General features: G+C 45.3%; 1 protein-coding gene and 1 long non-coding RNA gene across 4 annotated transcripts in view; both read right to left on the bottom strand.

Moving 5' to 3' along the window:
• Positions 1-16788, bottom strand: part of Rora (RAR related orphan receptor A) — a 713188-nt gene that overhangs the window by 696083 nt on the left and 317 nt on the right. The window lies entirely within an intron of this gene.
• On the bottom strand, positions 5125-16781 carry LOC121137534. The gene is made up of 2 exons (XR_005874810.1): positions 7186-16781; positions 5125-6579 (listed from the first exon to the last, which is right to left on the bottom strand). It is a non-coding gene; the product is annotated as an uncharacterized LOC121137534 (long non-coding RNA).

The following is a 16788-nucleotide window of genomic DNA, read 5'->3' as shown; positions in this document are numbered from 1 at the left end:
GCTTGTAATCTCAGGGCAGGGAAGGTAAGCACAGGTGAATCCCTGTAGCTCACTGGGGTGAGCCTATCCCAGCCCTGGACTCAAGCTCCAAGGTAGTGAGTGAGAACATTGTTTAAAAGAACTAGGTGATGGCATGTAAGAACCAACAGCTGGGTTTCCATGTGGTCTGCGAATATGCGCACACATGTCCACTCACACACACTCACACACACAGAGAGAGAGAGAGAGAGAGAGACAGAGACAGAGACAGAGACAGAGACAGAGAGACAGAGAGAGAGAGAGTCTCAAAAACATTAATTGTCCAAACCACACAGCAATGGAGACCTCACTAAAAATCACACCCAATATTGTCTGCCTGACCAATAATACACTTGTGTGTTTCTCTTTCTCTTTTGGACCAACCACAAAGGAAACATTCCCATTGAGCCTGTCTCCTGGCTAGATTCATCCTTTGAAGGTCTCACACCCTTTCCCAGGCTCCCCTTTCAACTTTCTCTCCCACACAGCCATTCTCCCCAGGCAGCACAGAGACCTCTGCAAAGCTGCTATTCATCCCACTTTCCATCCTTGAGGCTCTGCCAAAGCAAGGCAGATTCCCTGTAGAGACAGGATAAATCAATGCTGGGCTGTCTAAGGAGGTGTGTGTGTGGGGGGGGGGGGAGCAGCCAATCCTCACTCATCAACTAGGCATCAGGAAGGGATCACCGTGGAAGCAGAAGAAACTCAAAGGCAACTTGACTGTGACACTGGCTTTACAGACATCCTGGCTGTTTCCAAGTACATAGAAGAAACTCCGGTTTTTGTTTTGTGTGCTGACTGTGTGCAGGTGCAGAGGTCAGGAGCTGGTGTCAGATGTTCTCTTCTATCCATCTCCATCTAATTTTGTTTTTGAGACATCTCTCCTGAACCTGGAGCTCAATGATTTCATTTAAATGGGCTGGCCAGAGAGCTTGGGAATTTCAGGCAGCCACTGCCACAGGTTTTACAGAGCTGCTGGGATCAGAGCTCTGTTGTTCCTCATGAAGTGAACCTTTAACTCGCTGAGCCATCTTCACAGGCCCTACACCTTCAGGATTTTAACCGCCCCCCCTTTCTTGATCACACAAGTCCTACAACTTCCGAGTCAGTCATATGCATTTGGACCCTAGACCACTTAGTAATAAAGATTCAATCTTCCGAGCTCCTTGGCAAAAAGAGAAAGAAAGAAAGAAAGAAAGAAAGAAAGAAAGAAAGAAAGAAAGAAAGAAAGAAAGAAAGAAAGAAAGGAAGGAAGGAAGGAAGGAAGGAAGGAAGGAAGAAAGAAAGAAAGAAAGAAAGAAAGAAAGAAAGAAAGAAAGCTGCCCAGAGCTAGGCTTCTCGTCTCCAGCATAGCCTACCTAAGTTTCCATCAGCTGGACTTCACAGATTGATCTGCAGTTTGGTTGCTGGCATCCAGAGGATGCTCAATGAGGACAGAAGTGAACAACACAGAGATATGAGACCATATATACTGGAGAAAATCTACAACCCTTGTCCCTGAGGGACTGAGCCCAACGGGAAAATAAGCATGGCTGAAGCAACAAACTGCGAATTCACTGTGGACTATAACTAATGAGCCAGCAAAGCAGAGTGCATTTGCTACTAGGAAAATAATCATGGAAAAGGCCAATTAATAAAGAGATGTTGTCAAGCTCTGTGGTAATTTTCATTATAACATTTTATTAGGCACAAGATGATATTGATATTTTTTCAAGGAGGATTGCAATACATTTCTCCACTAACTATATTCTTAATCCAGATGCCAGACATTGATGCTGTCTTCCTTCTGATTTGAATCCTCCAGGAGTTTAAAATCAACATTGTTGATTTCAGATACAGGCACTGTGCAGTTGTTTATGAAGCAAATTTGCTTCCGATAATTTGGTCATGAGAGCAAGCATTCTATCTAGGAAAGTTAAGTGTGTCCTAAACTAAATAAAAATCTCAGTTCCCCAGGTAAGGTCTTTCTGGGATGCCAGATTAGCCGGGGGCAGACCTGACGGCGCTGCCAAAGCAGAACCCCAGAGTGAGGGCAGTGAGAGATTTCTCCATGCCCCTGGGCATAGTGTCCCAGAACTTCTGGGTCCCTTAGAATTGAGAAATGGAAGCTTTGGTGACAGCAACCCGGAGTACACATAGACCAGGAAAGTTTTAAGACCTCTCTAGAGACACCAACCTAGGGATAGGAACCATGTTTACTCCCATGCACACTGGTAAAGCCCCACTAGCAAAGCCAGGCCACTAGGACTAAGGGACACAGTCACAAGAACCTACTCACTTAGGCTCTTTAATTGACATGTCCCAATGGGGAAGTCATATTGAATTCTGTCTCCCTAGATCCTATTTCTGCTCTCAGGGTTTGGCTATGACTTAATGCACAAAAATATGCTTCTATCTTTGTGCTATGAAAATTGTGGCACTTTCCTTGGGGGACAGATGACAAAGGAAAATGACCAACATTCTTGAGCTCTGGGATGCCTCATTTTCAAATGGAGAATCTCAGGAAATCAAAGTTCTCCAATGTGACAATAAGGAATGAAGGGGCTGGTGCCATTACTAGCTTAACCTGCAGTAACAGATCATCTGGCCTGGCTCAGGTTTGCTAAAAGCAATACAACCAAGTATTTCATGCCAGTACTATCTACCGTCTTCTCAATCTGCTTGACACATATGTGTGTATGCATGCTCCTATAGGTATTTGTATATAAACACACATATATATATATATATCACGTTTGTGTGCCTGAATGTGTATGTATATATATATATGTATATAATATAATGTGGTAATATATACATATATACAACATTTTATTTTTGTTTCCTGACTATATCATAAGAATAAGACTTCTTTTAGCTACGGTTTCTTAAATATCAGCTACTCTGAGTATGTTTATGTGTGCACACGCACGTGCTCACTTGCTTGAATGTGCTGTGTGTTATGATCCCGCACTATCACCAACACAAATTAGACAAAATAGATGGTTAACGGTGTAATTCGCTTTACAATGGAACAGTTATTACAGCATTACTCTATTTTCATTACCACTGAATATTAGAATCAGCTTCCAACATGTTTGAATGAAGAAATAAAACCACCTAATTATAGTGCCAGTTAATTCTGTAAAAGTCACACCGTGTATCAAGCCCAAACCGTCCTGGCAGAAAGATGGGATTCTTCTCCCCATCCACTTCCTGGAGCACACTATGCCTCTGTCTCCTCTGCCCTTTGACCTATCCTAGTCCAATTACAAGCAAAATCAATAAAAGACCCTTGGCAATTGAAATTGATTCTCCAAGAAAAGATACTATAATCCTCGGGCACACCTCCTGCTCCTGTTAAGATTGCTTTCCTGGGTTTACCCAGTGTCACTGTGGTGCCCATCACTCTTTTTCATGCTGCTTGCTCATCAACTGTGCTACTGTAACATGATTGCAAACAGGTTGTGAGTCTTTGAGAGCACCGCTTGCAAAGTGCATGTAAGTGATTAGATTAGAATCTAAAGACTCAGCAGTCAGTCACAGAGTGGAACGTTTCAGAAGAACAAGTTGAATGGAACCCTTGCAGACAGGAAGGAGACAGTGAGGAAAGGGGAGGGGAGAGTGAGGAATTAATGAGTTATGAAGCAACAGAGAGCATCAGAGGGTGGCCAGTGGGAAAGATGGAACTATCCCAGCCGGATGCCTGGAGCAGGGAAAAAGCCAGTGGGGACCATGGGAAGAATGGGGGTGTGGGGAGGAAATAGGTAGGCATGGACTTGCTTGTGGTTCACTAGGAGGTAACTGGAGAATGCTAACGGTTAGGTAAAGAGGCACAACTCTAGTCACGTGTCCTCTCTTGGCAGATCCAGCTCATGGGGGGCCAGCAATGAGAGCTGGATCCAGTCCAGAAAAAGAACGGGCATAAGGAAGATGTCAGGATATCCACCGAAGCCCCTGGGATCCATGCTCATTCCACAGAACCACAGAACCACAGAACCACAGAACCCAGCAGTGAATGCTTCAGGGAAAATGGAGCCGAAGACACAAGTGGGAGAAGGAGAGAGGCGCTAGGGGACCTGCCAGCACTGTGTTGGCCGCCACCACCATCAGAGGCACACATCATTCCCCCGGTCTGCTGGCAGGCACTCGGCAAGCAATATCACAAGATCATCCCAGCAAGGCTGGCAAAACAGACCTCCCCAGTCTCCAACTTAGCGAACTTACCTAGGACATAGTTAGCACAGGGCACACCTCCGCCTTCACTCCATCATCCACTTCCAGCAGGCTCACAACAAACCAGGTATACGTACTTAGTCTCAAAATGTGAGCAATTACAGTCTGAGATGATCAAGACTGGATTAGTCCTGATGATGGGATGGAGGGAAACAATGCATCCAATAGGGGCAGCCACGGAACAAATGAGAGCAACTGGGACCAAACCTTAGCAAAACACAAGAAAACTGAAGATGGGCAGGAAGTTGAGGAGCACTGAGCTGGTTAACTGGGGCATTGTGGAAAAGGATACCTGCAGAGCTAACAGGGATCTACTTTATCTAAGACATTGTAAAGTGGTAAAAAAAAATAAGCTGTTCTCCTGGTCATATGGAGAACAGGCTCACATCAAGGAAATAGTACTGGTGATGAATAAGGCTTTTAAGGAACTGGGAGAAGTGGTCACATGATGGCCGAATGAGCCCTTGGTCCACGCAACCAGAATCTGTGAAAAAACAGGGATCTTGGGGACTGCAGAGGTGAGAAGGTGGGTGATCCCCTACACTGATCATAGAAGGTCTGAGAAGAAGAGCTGAGAACACAAGGCAGGGAAAGGGGTGGAGAAGGGGAGAGGGAAGACATCTAAGATATAGAGGTCAAACGGGCCAAGTGTAAGAGACGCCAGTAGGAAAACCATCTGAAGTGTCCAGTCTGAGGTAACAGCGAGACGCATCTGCACCAGAATGGAACATTCAACAAGGCAGGAATCCAGCTTCCTTGTTGCCTGCTTCAGAGTCCAACACAGTGCCTGACACAGTCAGAGTTCCTAGGAAGTATTTGTGGAATTAAAGAAAAGCAACCCCAGGGCTGGGGAAATGGCTCATTAGTTAAGAGCATTGACTGTTTTTTTTAGAGGTTCTGGGTTCAATTCCATGCACCCACAAGGTACCTCACAGCTGTAACTCCAGTCCCAGAGGAGTTGATGCCTCACTCTGGAAACCAGACACACATGTGGTGCATAGATATACATGCAGACAAAACATTCATATGCATATAATAAAAGAAATGTGACCTTGTGCTCTCACACAAGTGTGTGTGCTCTCAGCCATCCAGGGGGAAATCTCAGAATTTGTATTCTCAGCCAGTCTAAGTCAGATGCACTCATACATGTAATAGGGTAATAACAAGTGTATGCTTAAAATGGTATCAAGATATGGTATGATTATAATAATGAGTATTTACATTATTTGTCCTACTCCAGATCATAATGAGCAGCACCTGGAGCTCCATTTGAGTTCCTCCCCCCTCCCATCCCATGCCAAAGCCCCAGAATGTCTCTATCTAGCTCTCATGCAGGACAAGTCTCTTGACATTTGTAAGGAACATCTCCTAAATGCATAAAAAAGCTAATCCTATGGGCCATGATGTATATTTTAAGTAAGAAAACAAAAAAGACAGTGAAGCTCAGATAAATGGAAATGCTTTATGTGAAATCTTTTTTCTGTACACATGTACATATATGTATGCCTACTTATCTGTGCATGTATATTCCTACACACACATATGAGTGAGTGTGTGTGTGTGTGTGTGCATGTAACTGTCTTATAATTTGCTTATTTCATTGCACATCAGGTTGTACATATTTCAGGGGCCAAGGAGTTCCCAAATCTGAAGCCCCCCTAAATCAAGTTGAATGTGGAATGAAACCATCAAAAGGTCTTGCTCTTTAGAAACAGCATGAAATTCTATGTAAGACACTGAGTTCAGAACTAGACCCTCTAATTCACTCCCAGTTTCACAACACACCATTATTTTTTTACCACAAAAAGATTTATTTCTACTACAAAAATTATACATTCATAATTCAGGAACCTCAGAAAAGGAAAAATAAAAACAAGTCAGATAATCCCACCACCTATAATGATCATTTTATTATTTCATTTTAGTTTGTGGGTCCAAGGTCATTTACTGATACAACTGTATTTCATATGTACATATATACATGAATGCACACACTGTAACTTTTTACAAAAAAAAGATACAATTCTCTGTACACTGTAGCGAAGGATGTGATTTTTTTCATTTGAAACAAATCATAGACTTTACCGGTGTTAAGAACGTCCTACTCCCACCCCTGCCAAGGCTCTGGGAACATGGGGCAGAAAGAACATAAGGCTAGGGGATGGGAGGATGCTGTGAAATGCTATCTTACAGACTTGACAAAGCTGCTGCACGCAAGAACTCACAGCAGCTGTGCTTACCTGCACAAGACCCATGCATGATCAAGCCAGTCAAAACTTCCAGCGTGAAACAGGGAGGGACTCCCAGGGCCCCAGCCCTAGCTGAGCATCTGCTGGCAGCTAATGGCTGCTTGGGGAGGAAGAGTCACCTTTAATTTTTCAAATATTCTTTTGACATTATAAGATTTGGTTGTCATTCCCCCCTTCCCCTTTATCCCCTTCAAACCCTCCCTTGTACCACTACCCCACTCCCTCTCTCTTTCAAATGAGTCTTTTTTTCCTTAGGAGAATGGCCATTGAAAGGTTGCCCAGGCCCATGTGCCTATGAACAGCACCAACTGAACTCTAGGGGTTAAATAAATAAACACATCAATAATTTTTTTAAAAGAGAAATAATTTTCTACTGTGGTGACTGTTTTTTTATTTTATGGTCTTGTAGTATTCTACTTGCAGATGTGGTCTTGAAAGGAGCTCTATCAAGAGCACAGCCTGAGCCTCAGCCCTCAGGAAGAACCTGGCTAGTCAGAAATACTGCTCATCGTGGGCCTGGCTGTGGGTTCTCAGTAGCAGGCGCTCAACTCTATGCCCCATACTTGACTTTCCATGGAGTCAGAACATGAGACCGAGGCACTGTGTACTTTAATTATAATAAATATATTTTTATAAATAATATGATAAATACCTATTTTAATTAATAATAAAAGTGCCCAGGGAGATTAAAAATATGACCTACCCCACTACAGACGTGTGGTTCACATAACTCATACTGAGCTAGATGACCATGTTGTATACATCTAAATGTCCTCAGGGTTATTTTCCTGGAGTGTAGGGACTTGGTATTCATTTTTTCCAGGATCTTTTGAGGATCTGTACAAAAGTGGGAAGGGCATGAGATGAATGAGCAGAAGATCTACACTGTAGTCACATCCCAACTGTTGCCTGGGAACGTACTCCCAGACACATCACAGGCTTGTAGGTGCATCAGCTTCACTGTCGGGGCGGATCTGGGCTAGCGAGTTCTCCGGATACCTTCTCACCCTAACATTTTGCCTAACGAAACAGGGGTAGTGGCAGCATGAGGAACGTGCATCTGTGCCTAATGGATAGCCCCACAGCCAGGTCCAAAGGCACACTTCAGAAGGCCCGGGAAGTCCTTCAGCAATGCTTCCCTTCTCAGAGTGGTTCTGTGAGGTCTTGAGAAATCTCACTGAACTCGCCCCATCTCCGGCTGTCACCTTGGACACTGTGAAATGTTATACTATGTGGGTTAAGGGCTCGGGTTCTGCACACAGCTGAGGCTCACACATTCTGACCATGCATGCTCGCCCCAATTGCGAGAGAGAAACAAAAGTGAGGTAAGGTAAATTAGCAACTCCATACTTGTCACATCAGTCAGCCCACTCCAAGCACCAACAAGGGAATCATTTTTGATGATCAAATTATTCCATCTGGCTTAGCTTTTCCCGATACTTCATTACCTGGACGTTTGAGAGTTATGGGCAGTTCGCCCTCCCAGCTGCCCTACACTTTTAGAGAGAACATCCTTAGCACACCAGTGTCCCTGCAGAGCACAAACTGTATCATAACCTGTTCACCATCCTCTGGTTCCCCAACTGGAAACTGGAAATGAAAAGAGATGCAGTTTATTTAAGCGGTCTCAGGCCTGATAAGCATGCGTGTTTCCTCTGTGACTGGGTGTTTCAAGATCCACTCATTTCCACTGGCTTATTCCTGTCTGCAACTGCCACGGCTCCTAAGGGATGACAGAGGCACTCTGCTTCTGGAAGTTCAGGATCACATCTGGCTGCCTTTTCTCCGTCTTTGTCCATTTCTTCAGATTGCTTTAAAACTAATTGGAAGAGTCAATAAGCACACCCACCAATTCCCTCAACGCACCAGGAAGCCGCTCTCTCTGCCCTTCAGACTGGCACTCAAAAGCTGCCTGGTTTTCTGAGTATTCCCATACCTGCCTTTGTGAATTGGCATTCTCGACAAGTTCGTCATAACTTCTCAACGTTTCAGCATGCCTCTTTTCATTGTCCTTGTTAAAGATAATTTAAAATTTCACAGTCAATGCCAACTTACTTCTTCACCATGCAGCGTCTCTGTCCCTGCCTTCATCCACAGCCTCCAATTCCCAGCCTCAGAAGGGCATCTAAACCTCTTTTTAAACGATTCCCTCCCCTAGTTCTCCATTCTTTTCCCACCCACCAAAATATCTCACCCAGTGAAACACACTTTAGCTTGTGGATTCTCGTTCCTTCACTTCGGCGAGACATGTCTGTGCTTAGAGACTGTAAAATCACCTTCAGGAAAGAAGCATATAGTATAGGCTGTCAATCAATCAGAACAAGGCAGGGGAAATGGCATGGTGTGCAGCTACAGGCCCTGCTACATATATTTAGGCTTGGGGGAGATCAAGGTGATTTCTTTTACACAACTGGAAATTCATAGTTGTGTCTTTGGTTTGGCTCTAAGCCCAACACCACAAGAGTTAATAGCCCAGAATGCTAAAGATGGTATTTAGTGTACCTCATCCTGTATTCCAACATTGGCCTCTGGGATTTTTGCCCCCACTACTTTTCTGGAAATTTCATTTCAATTCTTTCAAGCTCCTTTTTTATCCTTGGTGATGTTCTTTGCCTATAATCCAAGTCAACTGATTTTTCTATTTTATAATTTCTAGTCCCATATCAAGTTTGACAGATGGATTTTTCAGCCTGTTTCTCTTTCCCTCTGTAAAGCACAGACCCACACGTCACCATTCCTGTCACGTGTGCAATTCCATCAAGTTTCAGAGTGTCATTTATACACAATTTTATTTCTTCTTCTTTCACACACGCCTACCACTTACGTACAGCGACTCACTATATTCATATTTCATAAACTCCATCAGTATTCAGTCAAATCCTCCCCCGAAGTAAGCTAGGTATTTTTAACAGTGCATACCTCTTTTACAGGCTTAAGGATCTAACACTAAGTGGTGCCCTTTCCTTGTATCTCAGAAGACTTCATCTACTGTGACCAATGCCCACATGTAGAAACGTCTTTCTTACTTCAGAACAGTTTAAGGCAATTTGTGTCACAAGTGCCAACGCCTAATGACATAGCTAAGATGAATCCACCAGAGAAGAAACACAGCCTCTGTATCACGAAGCTTCTGTCTCACTCCCAGCCTCCAGTGGAAGATTCAGGATAAAATGGATAGAAATTTACCCTGAGATAGCTCAGGGTCCTTCTCCATCTTTGAAGGTGTGGGAAACTCTGAGTTCCAAGAGTACAGGGCTCCCCAGCCAGCCACCAGGAACCAGGTTTTGTAGATAAACCCTAGGAAATCAAAATGCCTCTGCTATCATTAATGCATCATCTCATATGACATGGCGACACAATTTATAATAATGTCATGTCATGAAAGCCATAAAAATATTTTGGGAGGAGGAACTGTTCCTCCCTCAACAGGGGATTGTTCCCTGTAATTCATTTCAGCATTAGCATGGAAGAGCTGGAGCCGAAAGCCAGTCTTCCTACAGTAAGCTGTGGGGCCTTCATTCTTCATTATTCCCACTGCTTCTATCACAATAACTTCCTTAAACAATCCCCTTGATGCCTTTACAAAAAATAGTCCATTGATGATGATGATGATAGGCTATCATAGCACCAAGAATTCAAACAGATACAACAGAGGCAGCAGAAAATTATCAATGACTAACATTAAGTCAAGTGTGATGGTGCTGAGGAAGCCATCTCTGTGGTTTAAAAATGCCTCCCAAAAGCTACAGTTTGGAAAGGACTTTCTCTTGGGGCCTCTAAATGTTCTTTCCTACAAGCCTGAACCCTGAAGCTTCCTAACTTTCCAAGTGCATGAGACCCCTACCAAAGAGATGCTCCCAATGTCTCCAAAGGAAGTTAGTGGATATCCATCCCTATTACATGAGAGGAAGCCACATTACAGGACTTGCGAACAGGATTGCCTCCCTGGATATTTCAGGGTTTTGCATCTTCTATAATTCTAGAGCAGTGGTTCTCAGTCTATGGGTCTGGGCCCCTTTGTCCTGCATGTCAGATCTCCTTCATATCAGATATTTACATTAATGTTCATACCAGAAAAGAACTTTATGGTTGGGATCACCACAACATGAGGAACTGTATTAAAGTTTAGCACTATTAGGAAGGGTGAGAACCACTATTCCATGGGAAGAGATAAGACTTTAGCGGACAACCGTAATCCAACCACTCAGGAAGCTGAGACAGGAGGATCACCCTGAGACCCTGTCCCAAATAAGCAAACAAATAATAAGCAAACAAACAAACAAACAAACAAACAAACAGATTTTAGATTCTGCCTGACAATTTCCTATAAAATAAAGACCTCCACTAACTCGGAACAAATAATTGAATTTCTGACTTGCTGCTTGCAACACAGGTAACAAGAAAGCAAACAGTCCTGCTGAGGATTTCACAGGAAAACAAAAACAAACAAATAAAAACACTTTCCAGGTGGGATCAAGACTCACGACAGATGTTGGACAGTCTCCTCATTTTCAGTTCTGCAATGTACAATAAGAATTCATGCTCAGAACCATGACCCCACAGCACCTCGAGGCTCTGAAACTCCAAAAAGAGATTCAATTTCCTGTCTGATGTGCTCTCTAGGCCAGGAGAGGGAACCATACAGCTAAACAACTTACTCAAAAAAGAAAAGACAAAAAACAAAAACAAAAAATCCACATGGGATTAATCTAGTGTCAGACAAAAACAAAACAAAACAAAAAAATTCATTATCAACACCATGAGAAAAACCATGATTGATTATACAACAGCCAAGACTTGGACACTGATCATCTGGGTTACGTTTAAGCATTAAACCAAAAATTACACAATTATATTAATACATAGTCTAAAACATAGTTGAAAAGTTTTAACAGCTTAATTCTAACCAATATTTCCCATGATGAATTAGGCATAAAATAAATATGAGAGAGAGAGAGAATGAGGGAGAGACAGAGGGAGGGAAGTGGAAGGGGGCCACCAGCCCAAATCCAGAGCGAGGGAGATTTTTGGAACTGTGAAATATATTCTATATTCTAGGTTAGTGTAAGCCCTGGTAGCCGAAGCCCTTTCAAATGACTCCTTGCTCTAGGAGAAGTTATAACTCATCCTGAAGGTTGGGTCAGGGATCTCCATTAGGGAGTGGAAGACACCTATTTCAGAGACCTGCTCATTATCTCAATGGTGACACAGAGATTGAGGGGCAGCGAATGTCATATTAGAACATAATAAACACACATACACATGTACACTCACAGTTCTGCACTTGCATACACACACACACACACACACACACACACACACACAAGCACCTCTAAGATGAAGTTTTGTATTTTGCCTCCCGACACTCAGGAGTTCCCACTGAAGCTAAGAAGGAAAATGGAGATCAGAGTGGGGAGATGCATAGGAAAAGGAGAACTCTAAAAAAGTAACATATACTGTAAAAATCCTCAGGACATGGGGGCTGGGGAGCCAGCTCAGTTGGTAAAGTGTCCAGAACCCACATACAAAATGCAGGTGTGGAAGCACAGACCTGTAATCCCATCACTGGGGAGGCTGAATCATTGAACTTTAAGTCCAGTGAAAGACCCTATCTCAAAAACTAAAGTAGAGGGCAATTTAAGAAGACACCTGACGCTGATTGACCCGTGACCCACATGCACACACATTCATGCACACACACAGTAATATTTTTAAAAGTGGGTTCATGTTATGTGACTATACTCAATGAGTCTTCCCAATGTCACATCACAAATTCCTAAATGCAAAATGGGGACATCAGAGAAGAAGAAAATGTGCGCCCCTCTGTCTGACATTGACCTGAAGATGACCCTTGCTGACTTGCATTCTAAGGGTTAAATTTAGACATAGGTTACTTTGTTTCCAAAAGTGATTAAGCTGTCTCCACCTCTCCATCCCATGTTCAGAGTCTGTCTGACATCAAGGAGCTGTGTAGGCCCCACTCACCCACCCACCACCCCCGGGGGCCATGTGCCCTGAACAGTCACAGAAGTGTTGTCAGAGCCCAGCTCCTGGACAGGCATGAGCCACACTTCAGAGTCAGAAAAAAAAGAGACGTTTTCTAAAGCCCAGAGCTCAGTGCAATGCCAATGGATTTTGGCAAACAGAGCAAGGGTGTGCTGTAAGTGTTTTAGCCACTTAGGACTTAAATTCTAGATTAATAATTCAATTCTTTATAAGAAATTAGGATGAAGCAACAGAAAGGTTATCCTAACTATCATAAAATGTATTTTCTAAAATTATCCCATTGCATTTTAAAGGTATAATTATAAATGTTTTTATGAGCAATTTACCAGAAAATTACAGTCCCTTAGTTAAAACGAAATCATCCCATTCCTCTGGGAAAGGATTTTCCTCCCAGCCAGGGAAACTATCATTTATTCCCTATAGAGGGCAGGGACCATGCCAGCAAAGGTAACCTGAAAATTCACCTCTAGAAAAGATGCCACACTGCCAGGTAAGAGAACCTTCTAGAAAGTGAATCAGCAGGGACTGGTGAGAAGGGAGCAGGTACACTTCCAACGTGGAAGGTTACACAGTTCCAGCATTCCTCTAGGTTGCAGAGCCATGAGGCCCTGTTACTTGATTTAAGTCATATTCAGCGGACCTTCCAGGGGGTTGTTCCTCACTCCCACCCAGCTTCGCAGGATTCACCCCATCCTTTGGTTTCCATTTTTCTCTTAGGTTGGCCTGCCCTAAAAGCTTTGCGCACCAGCATTGCGAGCCCAGGCCATGGTACACAGTCCTGAGAGGGTAGCTTTTAGTGTAGTACAGTATGTAAGCTTCTGGCATGCATATAATTTGGAGATTCTGGGAAAGAGTTTCTAAAACCAGTTATGCCACAATGCTCACAGTTCCCTAAAAGTCCCCAAAAGCCTTGTTAAATTAAAGATTCACAGTATGTTTTTTTTTAACTTGCCATGTTGCTTCTTGCCTGTTTTTTATTCTCTTCCACCACTTTCCCAGGAAAGATGGAGCTGAATGGCACCAGCCATCATTAATACTTCCTAAAAATGCAAGGGTTTCATTAAGACCACTACCATTCCCTTGGAGTTAGAAGGAACACAGGGAGATCAACTTCCAGATTATAAAACCACATATCTGATTTTGAAAGCCCAGGCACTGAAGGCCTCTAATCCGTTCATACTTAGATTCCCAGGACATAGGAATTTAACAACAGCTTCAAATCTACCTAGGCAATATCCCGTGAGGTCACATCAATGTCATGGGAATATACCCGCAATTTCTATAGGCTCCAAGCATCTGCTGGCTGGCTGAGAACAAGCACCCAAGACCCAGAGGAAAACACCTCTCAAGTCAGAAAGCTTCCCTTCCATGGGGAACTTCACTAACCCTTCTGAGGTAGAAGGGGCTAATTGCGGGGTGGTGATGTTTGCTTTGCCTTTTAAGCCCGTGCCTTTATGTTTTAAGTATTTAAGAGGCATAATCACCTAGTGTGTAGGTTAATTTCTTTCTGATATTGTAATTTATGCAACATTAATATGGGATGCCAGCTCCAATTTTCTTATGCTTACACTCCGGGAGCCGAGTTGCATATTCTGCCAAGTCCATTACATCATCTAAAAACCCAAACATTTCCCATTTGCACATCACTCTCAACTACCCAGCATACTTACACAGTAGTCTCTCCTTTTCTCCCGGGTGCTCGCTTTCTCTCTCTCTCTCTCTCTCTCTCTCTCTCTCTCTCTCTCTCTCTCTCTCTCTCTCTCTCTCTCTCTCTCTCACACACACACACACACACCAAGGTTGGCACCTCTGAGAAGTAGACGATACATCTGAGGTCAAGGTCTGCAACTGCAAGTAATTCCTGGAAGATATTACTACTGCCGTGTTGGCTAAAGGATGCCTCCATGTCTGACCTTCCTTTTTTCCATTCAGACTGTTATGTAACCTAGTGCCTGCGTGCAGGATGTGAGTGGAGTGTCTGGGCCTTACTTCCCTCTTCCCAATAAATCTCCTTGGAGAAACAGACAGGGATTTTTAGGTTTTTTTTTTTTCTTCAAAGAACACGGTTGGGGCTCTTGGGGGGTAAAGGGATATGGGTCAGCAGGTCATCCTGGTAGAGGCACACTGCTCCTATTTTGGTTCCTTGGAGCTTTTTGGGGCGGGGGGTACCAAATTCCCCGGCTTTCTATAATTTGCAGTAACAGCAAGTTACAGATTTGTAGTCGGTTCTGCAGCCTGCCACCCCATCTATTGTAAGAACACACCTTCTGGCAGGAATGACACCTGAAGATGTTAATAAAGCAGGGGAGATGGGGAGGGGCTAAAGGAAGAGGAAAGGTGCAAGCCAGAAATTAGAGCTGCTTCCTAGACACCCTGCACCCCTTCTAGAAAAAAAAAGCCTCCAAACACATGAAGGGGATTTTCTCCAGCGTTTCTGATTAACCCTGTTACATAACCCGCTTGCATTCCAAATCTCCGGCTCTAAATAGACTCTTTGCAGCCAAAAGCTCTGCACACAAACTCTCGGAGCTGGTGGCCGGTCGCGGCCGCCCCCCACCTCAAGTCTTCAACCCTTTTCTATTCATCCCGTTCCTTGCCGGCCCCGTTCCTCCGGTTCAAACCAAGCCTCAGCGCAGTCACTCTTCGGAAATCGCTTTAATTAAATGCCCCCCCCCCCCAGCATATGTCATCCTGATGGCTTTTACTGTACTCGAATTCCGTGAATGGGAAAGCGCCCGGACAGGGGGTGTGGCTAAGGTGGGGCGGGAGGGGGGAATACTGTAAAACAGCCAGCACATGATCAGCCATGTTCCTACCTCCAGCTAGCTAGCAAGCACATCGGAGAGCAAGGGAGCGGCTCTGAATCCCTCCTTTGCCTTCCCCCAATCCCCCTAGGCACCAGATCCTGGCTGGAGAGAACCTCTAGGTCCCAAGCCCCGCGGTGGCTCGCAGGAGCCCACTTCCTCCGGAGTGACAGGCGTGATTTATACATTATTTACAACAGTAATTAAAGCTGCAGCTTCCTTCTGCTCTTTGCAAACTCCCGGAGCATCAAATAAATAATCCCCCACCCCCGAAGGAGGAGGTGGGGAAATCCCACAGCAGGTTCTGACACCTTTAAGAAAGGAGTCCGCTTTCCAGATCAGGCCACTTTAAGAAAAGGGCAAGAGGGGAACAAGCACCCTCGTCTCCCCGGTCCCCTCCTTCACACACTCCAGACACCAACACGAAATGAACCAATGACCCAGCGAGGGCAGACTCCTTAGCCCAGGCCCACGAGCACTCAACTCTGATCATCCCCAGGTTCCCGCAGAAACGCTGGGCATCGCGGCGAGGGGAGAATTCCCAGAGCAGAAATAAGTTTGGGTGCTTTTCTCAGCGTTGTCTCTGCGTTTGTTTGCTGTCACAGCCTCTCCCTCCGATCCCGCGTGAAGCGCCCCCACTCCACTGCCGCCCTCCCTCCGCGCGCTGCACACGCCCCCTGCCAGCCTCTTCCAGGGCTCTGGTCTCCGAACCCCCGGCTACAAAGTTGCGCTTCTTCCCCTTGCCACGCTGGAGGGGCAACTCCATGGCATCCCGCGCACCGGGACCCTGACTCCTCCAAACCCACCTCCAGAGCTCCAGAGAAGAAGCTGCCCGCGTCGCCCCCTCTTAGCCCCGGGAGCGCCCCCTTTCCGTCCCTAGAGACTTCTAGGTCTCTTGCTCCTCTTGAGCCCCTAACCTTTCACGGGAGAGGAAGGACTCGAACACCCGCCGCGACTCCGGCTACGGGGGGTTGGGGGAGCGTATGTGAGAAACTGTCAAGATCAGAAAAGGTAACTGTGGAAGCTAGTAGCCACAAACAGACCCCATCCCCCTTCTTAAAAGGACACTACCGCTTTAAAAGTTTCTTTCCCCCATTCCCCCGTCTTGGTTTCTTTGTGGTGGGGGGGAGATTGTATTTAATTTGGACAGCTCGTCTTTGCAGAAAATAAAACATGCAATCAAGGGGGACATGGTGTTGGAGTCGCCTGACTGTCAACGCTCTGGTCCGTCCCCGTCCCCCCTCGCCCTCTTCTGCAAGCCCAGCACTGGCTTGCAAAAGTTTGCAACATTTGTGGGGGGCCGCGGGGGGAGGGGCGGGGGTGCCGGCCGCTCAGGGCACCTCGACAGGCTCGCGCGCGCGCGCAACGGTCCCAGGGACCCCGCGTCTCGCCTGCTCCCCCGAGCGCGCGCTCCCCCGGGGCACCCGGTCCCCTCCGGGCTCGGCGCACTGCTCCCGCCGCCCCCCTGCCAGGAGCCCGGTCGCAGCGTCTCCTAC

This window comes from Mesocricetus auratus, unplaced genomic scaffold (assembly GCF_017639785.1).
Source record: "Mesocricetus auratus isolate SY011 unplaced genomic scaffold, BCM_Maur_2.0 Super-Scaffold_100691, whole genome shotgun sequence".
Lineage (NCBI taxonomy): Eukaryota > Metazoa > Chordata > Mammalia > Rodentia > Cricetidae > Mesocricetus > Mesocricetus auratus.
Note: the sequence above shows the minus strand (reverse complement) of the source record. Positions and strands in the feature narration are given on the sequence as shown.